The 15,814-nt window shown below is 47.5% G+C and overlaps 1 protein-coding gene across 2 annotated transcripts in view; it reads right to left on the minus strand.

The window, feature by feature from the left end:
• Positions 1 to 15,100, minus strand: part of LOC135911606 (leucine-rich repeat-containing protein 24-like) — a 58,610-nt gene extending 43,510 nt beyond the window's left edge. Inside the window, exon 1 of one of the 2 annotated variants that reach the window (XM_065443922.2) lies at positions 14,962 to 15,100. The gene's annotated coding sequence lies outside the window, so the exon portion shown is untranslated. The remainder of the gene's footprint in view (positions 1 to 14,961) is intronic. The other variant, XM_065443923.2, reaches the window with a different exon arrangement.
• Positions 15,101 to 15,814: the final 714 nt, after the last annotated feature.

Raw genomic sequence — 15,814 nt, forward strand, 5'->3', positions numbered from 1 at the left:
AATAACAATTTGTTACAGTCGAAGGGTGAAAAATCAATAAGTAACAAAATAGGTTCCTAAGCAAGAAGGCAGAACGAAACCATAAATGACACTGCCGACTAAAAAAATGATGTCGTGGCCTGCAGGGTACATCAGCTAACTATACAGGATGCTCAAAATGAAGTTGTATGGTTTGCTTAAAGTTAGGCACTGGTAGGCACGCGAAGATCACCTGTGCAAGTAAGTTATGTGGCCGGGGGGAACACAAAGTGAGATGATAATTATCGCTGTCAGCAGCCCAATGAACTAAAATTAGTTCATTGGGCTGCTAAAACTTCTAAAACTCCCAAAACTAAAATGAACTACAGTAAGTGGTGTAGGGGTTGGAGGACGGACTTCGGGATGAAAACCAAACTTGGGAGGATTTATTCTACATTATGTACAGGGAGGTGAGAGACAAGTATCAGTCGTACAGTCATTACGGGCCGGCAGCAACTCGGACGCTGCGGCCCGCGGATGTGAATCAGGGAATCAGGGCATGTCCCAGAATCCTCAGGTCTCTCTGGAAGGCTTCTTATAAACCCTTCGAGCACTGCAAGTCACGTCATGTTTGACCAATGGGAGAGTCCGCTCCGATGACGCCACTTTCAGCCAATGGTAGGCGCCCGTGTCGCGGTGTCACACCTGGCGGCTCTCTGCGGTCTTGCCTCGCAGACTGGCAATGCACTTCTAACGAGGAGAAGGGGAGGGCTGCTCATGCTCCATTGTCGGATGCCCACCTGCTAATCCCGGCGGCGCACGAACTTGTTGGCACGTGAACTTGTTGCCTTAAACTTGTTTGCTCGGCCGCTCCTCTGGAATGCGCTTTCCTGCTTCTGCATTCCTCAATTAGCTGTGCTGCAATCCGATGTGGTCTGGGGAACTCGAAGTAATCGCAGGAAACAGCTCCATATCTAACAGTGGATATGTTTGTACTGAAAAGGTAGAGGCAGTCGTGTTTTTACACAGTATCAGTTGGAAGAGTTCTTCTAGCACGTCTGTGCTCCGAGATATCCGACTCCAGATTTTAATTGTCATTCGCATGATTACGCAGACAAGAGAATGAGGATCCGCGCAAAGCTCCTCCCTGCATGTGACGCGACTATTGTGTGCGGCGTTAAGTCTGACAATGGGGCGGAGGCATTGGCAAAGATGATAACTATGCCCCTTCCCTTCTCGGCTGTCGAAATGAAAAACCCAAGAACCCGGAACCACTGTCGTAACACACGACCGAGCAGCCTGTTACCACGGGGGCAGCTGCCATGCCGAGACAATGGAGCGAGCGGAGAAGCCGGAGGGAAGTGCGCGTTCGTAATGGTGACTATAGACGAGCGGGCACGGTACTTCCCTGGGCTACGCAAACGAAATGACTGCTGATTTCTAAGTATTGTAAGTTTCGTAGAAGTGCAGGAGCCACAATTCCACGGCACACCACGCTGTCATATCTTGGTTTCGCCAGCCGAGAGGGGAAGGGAAACAGTTATCATCATTGCCTACATGCCTCCGCCCAGTTGTCAAACTAAACGCCACACGCAACAGCCGTGCCACATCGGGGAGGAGTTTTGCGCCGATCATCACTTTCTTGCGTGCGTAAATCTTGCCAGATCAGGCCCAGAACCCAAAATTAATACACCAAAAATAGCCAGCATACTTTCCGGAAGGGAGCAGTGGGAGACTTGGCTCGCCAGCGAGGATCGGGAGATGCAACTGTAGCGCTCCTCGACCAAGCACTGCGGACCGCTCAAGCCAGCGGGGCCCTGGACTAGGGGCTCCACCCACTCGCTTTCTGCATTTTTTTTCTTTTAAATAAACGTTTTGATATATATAATCATGCGAACAACAATCGAAATCTGGAGTCGGATATATCTCGGACCACAGACATTCTTGAAGAATTCTTCCAAGTGAGATTGTCTAGAAAAATGACTGCAGCTCCAACTTTTCAATACAAACATACCCGCTTACTGCAGTCAATAAAAAGTAAATTATTAAATTTTAGTTAATTGGGCTGCTGACGGCGGTAATTACAATCTCACTTTATGCCTCCTGGCCACACAACTTATTTGCACAGGTGGTCATCGCGCCCCTTCCAGTACCTAACTTTAAGAAAACCATAAAGCTTAATTTTGAACGCCCGGTTAGCGCAGGTTTTGAAATGTTCGGGTGCTCTGTAGGAGTACGCACGCGACTAATATAGCCTGTAGTCAGCCACTTTAGGGGCAAACGCTACAATTTTTTTTGTGTGTGTTCTCTTTAGTTGCATAATCAGTCAAGGTTATTTCAATCGAATCCGAGTCTCATTTAGAGACACACTCCCAATGTGCAAATTGCAGTGTGCTCTAGGAAACGTCCGATTCACATTCAGCAGTACATTCGTGCATGTTACGCAGTCATTTTTTTTCGCCTCACAAAGAAAGCCAGCGAATTATGAAAATGCCCACGTGAATATGTCAGCATGTAACTGGTGCATGCTAACGTTATTTAATCCCTCGCTAACCCCGCGGGCATTCTTAGCGCAGAACTATAAAGCGTCCAGCTGCTGCGCTTGTGGAATCCGCACAGCGTCGCAGAAATTTAAAATAATATTTAATATCGGAGAGCGGCATAAAAAGGCTAGATAAACAGATAATTACACACATACAATGACTCAAGTAGGCTAGCTGAGAACTCTAACCGCATTAAAATAAGAGGAGGAATAAAGTGAAGCCTTCAACTGGCAGATATATAGCACGACCGAAGACCTTTTATTTCACAGACCCTTTTCGTTTTATGAAGTATAGGTTATAGAAGTCAACAGACACGCTCATCTGGCCAACCTCTACGGCTCCATCGACTTACTTTACTCTATCTACTTTACTTTACTCCATCGACTTACTTAAGGTGCGCACTAACTTTAAACTGATAAAACATATTCTTCTTAGAGGCTGTTCTCACTCATCTGTCGGAGAAGGGTCCGTTATACCAGCGGAGAAAACGGGTGCCAAGCTTGCTTTTTTGTTTTAATCTTTGCTGCGAAGCATCAGCGCCGGTCTATGGCAGCGTTACGTCACGTGATCAACACCGCTCACGCAAGGAATGTCGCTGGAGAGGCCTATACCTTTCGGCGCGGGCACTTTTGCCTTCGTCTTCGAGTTGCTGCCCCGGCGAAGGCGCGTTCCTTTGATTCGCCGCGCGATGGCGAAGTGGCTACGGCGTAAGCTCTGCTGAGCACGAGGTCGCGGGTTCGAGCCCGACCGCGCGCGGCCACATTCCGATGGGCGGGTGGGGGGTGGAACGCAAATACGCTTCTGTATACCGTGCGTCGTTCAGCACGTTCGAGAAGCCCGCGAGTGGTCAAAGTTAATCCGGAGTCCCCCACTACATACCCAGCGCGTGCCTCACAATCAGATCGTGGTTCGGGCAAACCTAAAACCACAAAATTTAATCTTGAACAGAGCTCGAAGGAGTGAGACACTCGGAGAGAGAGAGAGAGAGAGAAACAACTTTACTGGTGCATTATGAACTGAAACGCGTTAAGCGTCTGATGGGGTGGCTCCCTCTTCGCGGGCTCCATATGCTTCCAGGGCCGCCTGGCCCCTGTGGATCAGTCGGAGCTGGTCTTCCAGGGCGGAGCTGGACAGCATGATCTCCCATCGCTCGGAAAGAGTGGGGATAGCAGGGGGGTTAGTTATGGGTATAGGTGGGGGGTGGTCTATGGAAAAATTGCACTCTCCTATGACGTGCCGAAGGGTGCCTAATGCATTGCAGTGAGGACATGTGTTCTTATATCTCTCTGGGTACATTTTGTTCTGGAGGCAGGGGTGGGGAAAGGATCCTGCCTGGATTTGCCTGTATATTGTTTGTTCGGCTCTGGTCAAGGAGTGGTGGGGGTGCGGGAATGTCTTCCTGCCGTCCCTGTAATATCTGACTATATCTCTGTAATTTGTGATGGGTTGCCATCCCCTTGCCTCCTCCTCGTTGGCCCGGGAGTTTAGCGCTCGGGCCTGTTGATGAGCATATTCATTGCCCTCAACTAAGGAGTGAGCTGGGACCCAAACTAATTCGATTGCTTGTTTAGGAGGCGTAGCTTTACCAAGAATTTTTAGTGCCCCAAGGGACACCCAGCCAGATCTGTAGTTCTTGTATGCAGCTTGTGAGTCCGTGACGATCTTGGTGACGTTTGGTTGCAGGAGTGCGAGAGCTATCGCTGCTTCTTCTGCTTCCTCCGAAGACGGAGTGTAGATTGATGCGCAGGTGACCAGCTTCTCTAGCCCGGTGACCACGACTGTTGCCCTCGTGGAGCGTTTCGATAGAGAGGCGTCTGTATATAAAACAGTGTCGTCTTCCTCCAGGGTCCTGGAGATGGCTCTTGCGCGGGCGTCGCGTCGTCCGGCATGCCTTGTGGGGTTCATGTTGCGTGGTAGTGGTTTGCATTCCAACTTCTCACTCAACTTTTCGGGTAATTGGTCGTGGCGGGTGTAGTGCGATTCTTGCCATCCTAGCTTGCGGAGGACGCTTCTGCCCGCCTTGGTCTGGCTAAGGCGTACCCTTTGATTGGATAGGTGGGCTTCTACGAGCTCGGCTACTGTGTTGTGGACTCCCATTTGAAGTAATTTTGTCGTGGATGAATTTATGGGAATACCCAGGGCCTGCTTCGTGGCTTTCCTGATTATTGCGTCAAGTAGTGAGACGTCCTTCTTGAGGAGCTGCAGGTACGGCGCCGCGTAGACGATTCGTGATATAACAAAGGCCTCAACGAGGCGCAAGGTGTCCGATTCCTTCAGACCCCTCCACCTGTTGGCCACTCGTCTGATCATGTTCAAGATTTGGTCTGACGTGAGCTTCATTTTTCTAATCATGGCTGTTGCCTTGCCGTCTGCCTGGATCAGGAGGCCCAGGATCCTGAGTTGTGGTACCGGGAGGATCCGGTTCCCTTCCAAAGTGATTTCTATATTTTCTGCTTGTGTACGTGATGCACGTGGTCTGACAATGGTCAGCTCCGATTTTTGAGGCGAACAGCAAAGGCCACATGTCTTCACATAGCTGTTGATCGTGTCAGCCGCTTTTTGGAGCGTGTTTTCTATCCAGCCATCCGACCCTGCCCTCGCAGTCCAGAGGGTGATGTCGTCGGCATATAATGCATGGCCCAGACCATCTATTGATTCGAGAAGCTTGGGCAACGGCAGGAGAGCCATGTTAAATAAGAGGGGGGAAAGGACCGAACCTTGAGGCGTTCCTCGATCCCCCAGGTAGATCGGTTGGGATGTCTCCTCTCCTATTCTGATCCTTGCCGTTCGGTTACGAAGAAAGTCTCGGATGTAGTTGTAAGTTTTCACTCCACAACCCGTGTTGCGCAGGTTGCGGAGGACACTTTCATGTGTGACGTTATCAAAGGCCCCTGTGAGGTCTAGCGCTAGTATCGCTCGCGGCGCCTGCTTCGTTGCTCGCTTAATTACCAGTTCGTTGAGTTGTACGAGAACATCCTGGGTGCCCAGGTGTTGCCTAAAGCCATACATTGTGAGACACTCGGAGAACGATAACCTCATCGTAAAAGAGTGACAAAATTAGCGCCAAGTTTGTCCGACGCAGCATGGTGAAGTCCATCACGACGTCAAAACACTGTGCTTGGAACGAAAGTAGGTGGTTTAAAGAGGAACGCTAATCTATAGGGGGAGAAAACTCCAGACTATTGGATATACCCGTGAAATGCAAGAATACTCTCACTAAATGACCGCTCAACCACTTTCAATAAGATTAGTGGAACTTAAGAAAGAAAACTACGTTCTACCGGCCGTCGGAAGCCGAATTTAGTTTCATGGGTTCCAATGTTTTACTAAAATTGACAAAAATAGGCAACATTAAAAAAAACTTGTAGCAGGAAGTTTACAAATACATAACTCAGTACTAAAAAAAGATCCCGCTGTTTATAAGCTGCATCTGCTCAAGCATATCTGAAGCAGACAAGTGTGATACGTGAATTCGTAGCTTACGTGTATGAAGTTACCGCAATGCCTAGGGGTTTTTGAAAAGATCCTGCTTACAAATCAGTGGTGTATAACAGAGTGGTGTAAGTGCACTACGTATGTTCTCTTTAGATGCCCTAATGCTAGACGCAGTTTGCACGATGGCGATATCGTTCTTTATGTCCGAGTTAAAAAGCTGTAAACATGATAGTTTTGTTTATTATGATGCAATTTTCATAACTATTTTAAATTGATAGCGTAATTTAAGCATCTAATTCATACAGTTGGCATATTCTGCCTTATTCTTTTAAATGCGGCAGACCTCATTAAATTCGGTGCACCTGTTGCCGAGAAAAACGATGTCTCCCGTTCTTGTATATTTAGATACGAGCTCCCAAGCAAAAGCGAAAGTCTGCACGTTTTCCTGCTCTCTCTCTCTCTCTCTTTGCGCGTTCTCATTGACAAGAGTTCGACAAAGCTCGTCTGGTCAGGTAGCATGTTACAAAAAGTGAGTTGAAGTCACTGACCAGGACAAAATTATTCTCAACAAGGAACCCGACTCAGTCCGAAAAGTAATAATAAATAATAGTAATGTTGACTTGGTCGCGGCGACCTCAATTTTTCACTTACTGTGTCAAGAAAGGTTAAGTTGTCATCGTGCCGACTAAGCACATTCCCGGGACAACTGGACATATTGTTTCAGTGAAATATTTACGTATCCAGCTTCGTAGTTTGCGTCTCTTTTCTGCGAGTAAATACTTCGGCCTGTAATGACAAACTAACCAGAATACGTCCGAAGACAAGCAAATTGTATCGGACGAGATCTTTCATATTTTTTCACGTATCGAACACGACTTCCTTCCAGCGCATATGCTGTTTTTCTCTTAATTAAATTAACAAAATTATGGGGTTTTACGTGCCAAAACCACTTTATGACTATGAGGCACGCCGTAGAGGGGGAGTCCGGAAATTTCAGCCACCTGGGGTTCTTTAACGTGCACCTAAATCTAAGTATCACGGGTGTTTTCGCATTTCGCCTCCATTGAAATGCGGCCGCCGTGGCCGGGATACGATCCCGCGACCTCGTGCTCAGCAGCCCAACACCATAGCCACTGAGCAACCACGGCGGGTTGTTTTTCTCTCTTGAAGCAGTCCAGGCTGTTCAGTATTCAGACTCCTGTCGATGTGTGCTTGATCCTTTTCGTCACTCTCCTTTTTTTTTCACGCTTCCTTTTAATTAAATCATTTTGAGCTGAAGTAGCATTACTTGTTATCAGTATATGGATGGATATACGGATTATCAGTATATGGATTATGTTCATCTCAAGCTCAGTGGATCTTTCAGGCAGAAAGCTATAGCCACAAAAACTGTGAGAACATCCATTGGAGATTACCCTGAGGTATGTACAGTCGCCCAAATCTTTAACTGGTGTGCGGGAGCGGCGACTTTTCCGGGCGTCAGCGCCGTATGACGCGGCGAGGCTGGAAACAGCCTAGTAGACGATGGGCCCAGCTGAGCGCGCTTTGTCCGCATGCGCTTAGCCTCAGACTGTTTCCAGCCTCGCCCCGTCAAACGGCGCTGACGCACGGAAAAGTCGCCACTCCCGCACACCAGTTAAAGATTTGGGCGACTGTACATGCTGCGCTGGGATAACAGACAGCACGAATGGGCATGATCACTTCAACCTTTTGCCGCGGAAGGAGCATATTCAACATTTATTTGAGCACGTTTGCCGACTAAAAATACCATAATTTTACCCCCAAAATGTGAGTTTCTTCCGGTAGGCGAATCATTCGCAGCAATAGCAAAGTACTGGACAGCTGCACAAATCAAGGTAGTTTTTAGGCCGTACAAATTGCAGCAAACATTGGCTTACTAGTTAAATTAGCGACCATGACGTGACTCGCACAGAGGAAAACAAATAAATATATTTCGTGACCATTCCTATACCTAGTCAAGCGTTGTTCGCATAGCTGGAGGCATTCAAATCAGACTATTATGTCACCGGCACGCCATCGCTTATGTAAAGCAAAAACTGCAGGCAGCAGGCGGAAAATTTAGGCGCTCCCCATTGAAGTTGTTCCACACAGAAGTAGGGCATGAAAAAAGTGACCCTAAATTCGGAAAACGATATGCACCGTTCTTCCACGCGAGCTTTTCTTTTTTTAATTTTTCTCTCTCTCTCTTTTTTTTTTACTGCTCATTTTCAGAGCAGCGCGGATCAACGCAAGGTGTGTTCCAGAAACCTGCGGCACGGTGACCGCTTTTGAAATGGGTATAAGATAAACCAGTTTTATCGTCGGCACATCCGTCGTCAAAAAAACGGAACGCCAACACGTCGAACTACTTCTCTTCAAACCAGGTATGCGCAGCAATCTTGTTCCGTGCAATAGGAAAGCCACAAATCTTGCGGATGCGGTTGTGAGCTCCGTCTCTTACATCAGCGGTGTTACTCGCGGAATCCGACGCGCGGGACACATTGCAGCACGATCGTTAACTTGGAGATTATTCGCTCTAAGGCACGTGTCCCAATCGCAGGATTGAAGCCTGGACCCAATGAAGTCCATATCGGTTTAGAAGAAATCACCTGATTAGCGCAAGGCCAGTTTAGAGATTACGTCCCCAATATCTGTAGCGAGATATAGATATTGAGGTCACAGTTAGCGTTTATCGGGACTCGATAGTTCCACAGCACGCTGATAAGCGTGGCCTTGCGAGATGCAACGAAGCAAGAACAGTCCATGTATGGGGGGAAGCTGAAACGCGTATAGCAGCTACCCTATACGCAGTGCCTATATGCCGCGTCTGGCTGAATCTACAACCACGGTGGGCATTAAAAGTGCGATATATGGTGCAAGGAGTGAACAATTCGAGGAGCAGGTTGCGGTAATTCGTTACGAATTGACGATTGTTGTCGTACTTATCAAGACATCCTGCAATAGTTGCATGCAGCTGCAGCGGATGTGAATGTGCGGTATAGTTGCCGAACTGGCAGAGACATCATGACGTGATTGAAAAGAAGAAAAAAGCTTGTCCGCCAAGTTGACCGAGACTTCACGTGGAGGTCACTCTATCTGCGACAACACGGTGAAGAGTGGCAGTGCGAAAATATGGCGTCGTGGCCCACTTAAGGAATGAACTCTGTTCGTAACGGAAACCGGCCGGTCTTTATGGGCTATAGTACACGAGTCGATAGCCGAGGCACTGGCTAATGACAAACATTCTTAGAAATACAAATCATATAATCATATAAATGTTGGCTCTTTCGGCAGTTACTCGAGGACGAGTGCTTGCGACGCTGAAGAGAAGGAATGAAGGAAGTGGTGTTACGGAACGTAAGCGTTGAGCATTAAAAAAAAAATTATATACGATTTCGTGGTTAACAGCTAGAAAAAGTTTCGTGTCCCATAGCATTTCTGTAAAACAACACACGATGCAATTTTTGTCCTGTTTGCAAAAGCGAATGACGCAGTTACTAATAATAAATTAACAATCGTAATCACAATGCAGATCCCCCAGTACAGTTGGGAAGCAGTATAGAGCTAAGCTGTGGCATCCACTACACCACTGCATGGCGCCCAGCCGCGGCGCGCGCCGTCTGTTCACTTGCCTGATGACGTCATCGTTTGCGCCAAGCGACCGGCTCCGCACCTCTCACCCTCCTCACCCCCCATCACGCTCCTCTCCATAGTAGAGACACCGCCATCGGCAATTACAGTTAAACCCATCGGACGCAACGAAGAAGCCTTCGCATTAGTAGCAGTATAGTAGTGGTGGTTGCGAGAGACAACTGCGAATGCATGGTGCGTTTAAAGAGCGAGTAACAGGAACGGTGGTCGTTTTCTGTTTTCTAATATTTTACAGACGCAATGAAGTGTGCGTGGTGTCTGCTCGCCATCTGCGTTCTTGCCGCTTTGAACGAATGCCTCGGTGAGTGCATAAAACTTCAGCAATTTGATACCATACGATGTTGACGTGGCGGACGCGAACCTTTTCTACCGCCAATTGTTACCTTTGCTGCTTTACCGGAGAGAATTTAGATTCAGGAAACTGGTATGGCACATGCGATATGGCGCTCGCAGACTCTGTAGTCTCGACTCCCTAGAATATGGTGCTAGAACTGCATTTGTCGAGCTACAAACACGTTTTATCCACCAACAAAGGGAGAATAGTGAAAGACAGAGGCATCGAAGGTTGAATGGAGAGTGGGAGGAAGTGGGGGCCGCGCTTTCCTTTTTTTACTTGCGATAGCAAGGTAATTATACTTAGCGGTTTGTGAATGCTCTTGTCTGCAGCCTTTTGCGTGTCATATGTCTAGTCACAGAAGGTACAGAAAACGCGGGAACAACGCAAAGGTGTGCGTGAACTGAAATCTCGAAGGCCATCATACACCGAATGCATTCCAGACGGCACCACGATACCACGTCATAGCAAACTAGGAAAAATCACTAAAACCTGGCTAGGGAAAATCCAACGTCCACCTCAATTTGCGATTGATGAGCAAGAGGACGTACTTCAGCGGCACCTTATGTAGGAGGAACCTGAAGTTGCTATCGCTATAGTCCTTTTAGTCGCACTTTCGTGTGAAAAGCCTTCAATTTATTTCATATTTTAATCACCCATCATAGACATGGAAAATGAGAAACGCAGGGAGTGAGGACACAGCTGCTCTTAACAGTGCTGACTAATATGAAGAGCTGAAGAGATAACACGCCTCTGATGCACGCGACACTGATAGCAATTCTGAATTCAGATTCCCTTATATCTGTAGTGACGCAAGACGCTTAGGTATGTGAGCGGAAGCGCAACAGTGATTAGGTTTTTAAGAACCAAAACCACATGTGAAGCTAACCCCCCTAATATTATATAATATTAATACTAATTAGTATAATATTATTACTAATATAACCCCCTCCCCCCCAAGGATGACTTAGAAGGCGAACACAAGTCATTTGCTCACCGGACGGGATACCGCGAACTATTTTAACGTTCATGCCCAAATTTCCATCGGGTGACACCGTTAAATGTCGGAGTACTTAAACCTACTGTCCAAGCGAGGCGAAGGTTGGCATTAATATACGAAGGCTTAAGCTGATAACCGATAACTTGGTAGAACAATATAAATCTCAGGCTGCATGAAGCTAACTTCCACAAGGGCACATCTCCACGTCGGGGCGAAGACAGGTTTGACGACGTTGCATTGTCGAAACCGTGGGTTGCAGCCCGAGATGTCCCTCGTTCGACCAGTGTACACTGTAAAATAATTTACACCCTTAAAAATGAAAAAGGGTGTAAATGTGTCTATAACTCACACCTCTAGGGTATCAGCTATACACTGTAATATAATTTACACCATAAAAAGTGAAAAATGGTGTAAATGTGTATATAACTCACACCCTTAGGATGTCCGTTCTATAGATAACACCCTGAGGGTGTGAGTTACAGACACATTTACACCTTTTTTTTTCACTTTTTAGGGTGTAAATAGTCTTACAGTGTATAATGTACACCCTAATGATGTTAGTTATATACACATTTACACCCTTATTCACTTTTTAGGGTGTAAATTATTTTACAGTGTAGATCACACTCTGAAGTCTGCCGTATACGATTAGATTGCAATGCGCCAGCGGAGAGACGTCAAGTGAAGGACGAGTCTAAAATGTGGTTGCGCTACAGAATGAAAATACTGCAACAGCGCAAATAATTTTTTTTTCTCTTCCAAATGGCACCATTTAACGACGGCTGTAATTTCTGCCGCTTTTGCAGGAGCCAATGGATTGAGACAGTGAGTACTGTTTTTGTTTTTTCTCCGAAGCGCCACATACACCCATTAACGAGTCTTTTACACCTTTCTGGTGCATTTTAGCACATGACGACGCACGCCGATCTCCATAATTATTTTGGGCTAATTCTGCATTTTTCCTTCGCGCCAAAACCATTATCTGATTACGAGGCGCGCCGCAGTGCGGGAATTCTTTATTAATTTTGACCTATTGGGGTTCTTTGAAGAGCACCTAAACCTAAGTACACACACTAGCGTTTTTGCATTCCACCCTCATCGAAATGTGGCTGGGTTCATACCCGCGAGCGTGAGTTCAGCAATGAAATCATGCGCGGATCCACGGGGATGCACGATGTCCTGACCCTCCCCCCCCCCCCCTCCCCCCCCCCTCCGTGAAATTTGTGTACGTGACAAATTAATGAAGTCCTTCTTCCCAGCTGTTACTGTTCTTTTGCTCTGTGGATACAAGATAGGTATGATGATCATTGAAGAGAACCCGTAAGCACGTAAAGAACTCATCACTATCATCATCAATCAACATCTCAAGGGCAGGTTTGAGATGGGTGATTGAAATGAGATGGCGACTGATTGAGATGGCTCCTAGAAAAAAAAAAGAATAAACTTGGATCCCCACTTGGCGCAACTTATGCATGGCATGTGCATATTGAAGAGAACCCGTAAGCATGTAAAGAACTCATCACTATCATCATCAATCACCATCTCAAAGGCAGGTTTGAGATGGGTGATTGAAATGAGATGGTGACTGATTGAGATGGCTCCTCGAAAAAAAAAAAAGAAAGCTTGGATCCCCGCCTGGGCGCAACTTATGCATGGCATGTGCATGGCGTTGCAACGAAGTAAGAAAAATTGAACTTTCACCATGCGACAATTTGCTTCGCCGCAGCAATGTCTTTCTTTCTTTTGGGGGGCGGGGGCACGGAAATGAAAAAGAAAACGCAAGGAAAGCGTGTTGGCCATAATCGAATGCCTACTTTGGGCACCTAATGCGGCTACCGAAGGAATATCGAAGAAATCGTGAGACGCTTGGTCCACAAAGAACCATAGGCATACTGCTCGGTATTCTACACCGGCGAGACAAAATTTTCCTGAGAGGTTGCGCTCAAGCGAACGCGTTGCAATCGAGCCCCTGCAATGATGGCGGCGAGCGACCATGCATTGTTTCTTTTTCTCGTCTGCTAGCCAGGGAGCGTCCAAAACTATTCCAGGCGAAAATCCACTAGGCCAGAGAAAAAAATTACCGACGATTACGTTACTTCCTAATGCGAAATTTGAGCGCAGCAAATAAGCTGTTTCACCTTTTCGATAGATTGAGGCAAAGAAATCGAGCAACACATGTATGCGCTATCACAGAATTTTTTTTTATTTTTCACACGTATTCCTTTAACAAAGACTCCACTAACAGTTCTTGACAGTCATGAAGGAAGCTTTGTGGTCGGAGAAATAGACTGATATATGTTCGACTTGGTACACCAATGCTTGATTCTCAAAGACGTTCACAAAGACGTTCACAACTGGGCCCTTAATGCCATATTGGCCTCCGCCGTGCATCAGTCGTCGCACTTGCATGAATGGGATTCGCGGAGATACGAGTCTTACACTCACCGCATTAAGTTGTGGAAGGTGCGCTGGCCTCGAGGGATATTTGTAACCGTTTGTTGTCGAAATAACAACCAAAACAAGCGCGAACGAGACCGACCCAACAGAACCAAACAGGCGCGGGCGAGAGCTGTGGCGCGAGCAGACGATAGTACGAAACGAGCGGATCGGCTGAGACCAGACCCGAGTGCGCATCGAGCCGTAAGGAGGGTCCGCATGACACCAGCATCGCGCGCGCACGTCACTGAAGGGGCCGCTCTCATTGGTCTCCGCCGCTCGCGTCCTTCGTCTCCCACTCCAGCGAAGGGGGGCGGAGCTGGTTACGAGGCCAACGCCGACGACGACGCGAAACCCAGGAACGGACGCCAAAGAGCTGCGCTCTAAAAACGATCGAACGCGCATCGAAGTGCACCGCACGATAGCCGGGGCAACACGAGAAAAACGCATGCGCTCTGGCCGGTTCCGGCAGCGCGCGGCAGCGTTGCCAGATTGGAAAGTCGGCACGACACCAGAAACTCGCTAAAATTTCCCCAGATTTCAGCAGAAAATAAAATTGCCTTAAAATGCACAAAAATGACCAAGAATTAACATTCGTCAAGCACTCATCTTATTATATATATAAAATCACGATGAGAAGCCTTTAATCATCCCTTGGAGCATCGTAGATGCCTGAACGAAACCTTCGTAGCATATCGTCTGTGATAGTGAACTTCACGCAACACCCCTCTCTGGAGGCCAACGTTGTGCGTATTAGTACAATGGAATCCAAAGTTTTCAGCGACATTTTGTTCCTGTACTTCGTCTTAACACGCGTGACCTGACTGAAGACACGCTCCACCACTGCATTCGACACTGGGCAAGAAAGACATGCCAGTGCATACAATGCAAGTTCCTGGTAGGGCTTTTCCCTCATGGCATTTTTAAACTTGAAAATTCTAGCCCAGAATGTTGCAGAATCCTCAGGAAGTTTCCCGTCGAAGACGGCCTGCGCAACAGGATTTGTGACACAGCGAAACGAGCGGAGTGTCAGCACGTGTGTTGGCTGGCCACTTGACGCATTGCCGGTGGCCCGGCGTTGCTCTTCCCGTGCTTCCCACGGTAAATTCATTCCTCCACTAGAACAGCCGGTGCCGTCTATTGAAACGACTTATAACTATACGTGCGTTGAAACCTAGCGCTAGCATCACACGCTAGCACAAACCTTAGCTACAGTAAGCTTTATATAGTTCACTGTACCCTAGCAGTAGCACAGCAACACAGGGATTTCATGAGGAATAAACAAACAAAAATATAGGCCTTAGAATCTTGGCGGCCGTAGGCGCTACCTAGTGTTCAAATGTTTGGATGAGCAGCGCGGGTAGACTGTAATTTCGGTAGAGTGGTTTTCCTCAGATATCCCCAGATTTTGTCTGGTGTAGTAGTTTGTTGGCCTGGCCACCGGGAGCGCTACATTTTCACCAGATTTCCGAAATCTGGTGGCCAATTTCACCAGATGGCAACGCTGGCGCGCGGGTAAACGAGAACGTCAACAACAACAAATAGGCTTAATGTGTCCTCGCGAATAAAAGTAAAAGTACAAAGATAAATAAGAGAGTAGTTACCTTTGGTGGCTTTAGCGTCTTGACACGGATGCTTTGGCGCAGGTGAAAAAAAAATGTTGATATTCTGTTCTTTGACATACCGGCACAAATCAACCACGTCAACGCTTCGTCTCGTGCATTGTCAACTTGTCTGGTAGGGTGTTGATTCGGCTTGTCTCGTTGTATGATCCGATGTACGACTTTAGGAAAGTCAATGCACCTTTGGCGTCAAATGTTTGTAACAACATTAAACCCACAAAATTCCGGATCTGAAAATCTAAAGCAGTGGAAATGGCAATGCACCTATCGCATCAAACGTTTAAGAAATTTATACCCATAAAGTTTCAGAATTGAAATCCATGCGCTCCGTAGATTCCGCGGCCTTCGCAATGTGCCACGACGAGCCCGTCGTCATCGAAACGCCCTTGAAACTTCGTTCTCGGATGGGGCCCCTTGCGTTACGATATGTGACTGCCGGTGCATGGGCGTTGCCGCGAAATCCAGCCCGATTTCGCAATGTTCGCGCTGAACACACTTTTCGAGCGTGAAAAGGACACTCTAGACAAAATCCAGCATGATTTCCGGCGCCGTGGGTTGTTTTGGTCGGCGGCGCACGACAGCATTTCGGGGGGGGGGGGGGGGGGCTTATGAGGCTTCAGCCCTTCCCCCCCCTCCCTCCTGGCTACGCCTCTGTTAAGATAACCACCGGTTGTCCAAATTTATCCGGAGTCCCCGGGACACTACGGCGTGCCTCATAATCAGACCGTGGTTTTGGCACGTAACACCTCATAATTATTTCCTTTTAACCGCGGAAACTCGCCGTCAAAGCGTTGGCGCGAGGAAACGCGGCAGCAGCAGCGAGCGAAGTGACATT

This window comes from Dermacentor albipictus, chromosome 5 (genome assembly GCF_038994185.2).
Source record: "Dermacentor albipictus isolate Rhodes 1998 colony chromosome 5, USDA_Dalb.pri_finalv2, whole genome shotgun sequence".
NCBI classification, from domain to species: Eukaryota; Metazoa; Arthropoda; class Arachnida; order Ixodida; family Ixodidae; genus Dermacentor; species Dermacentor albipictus.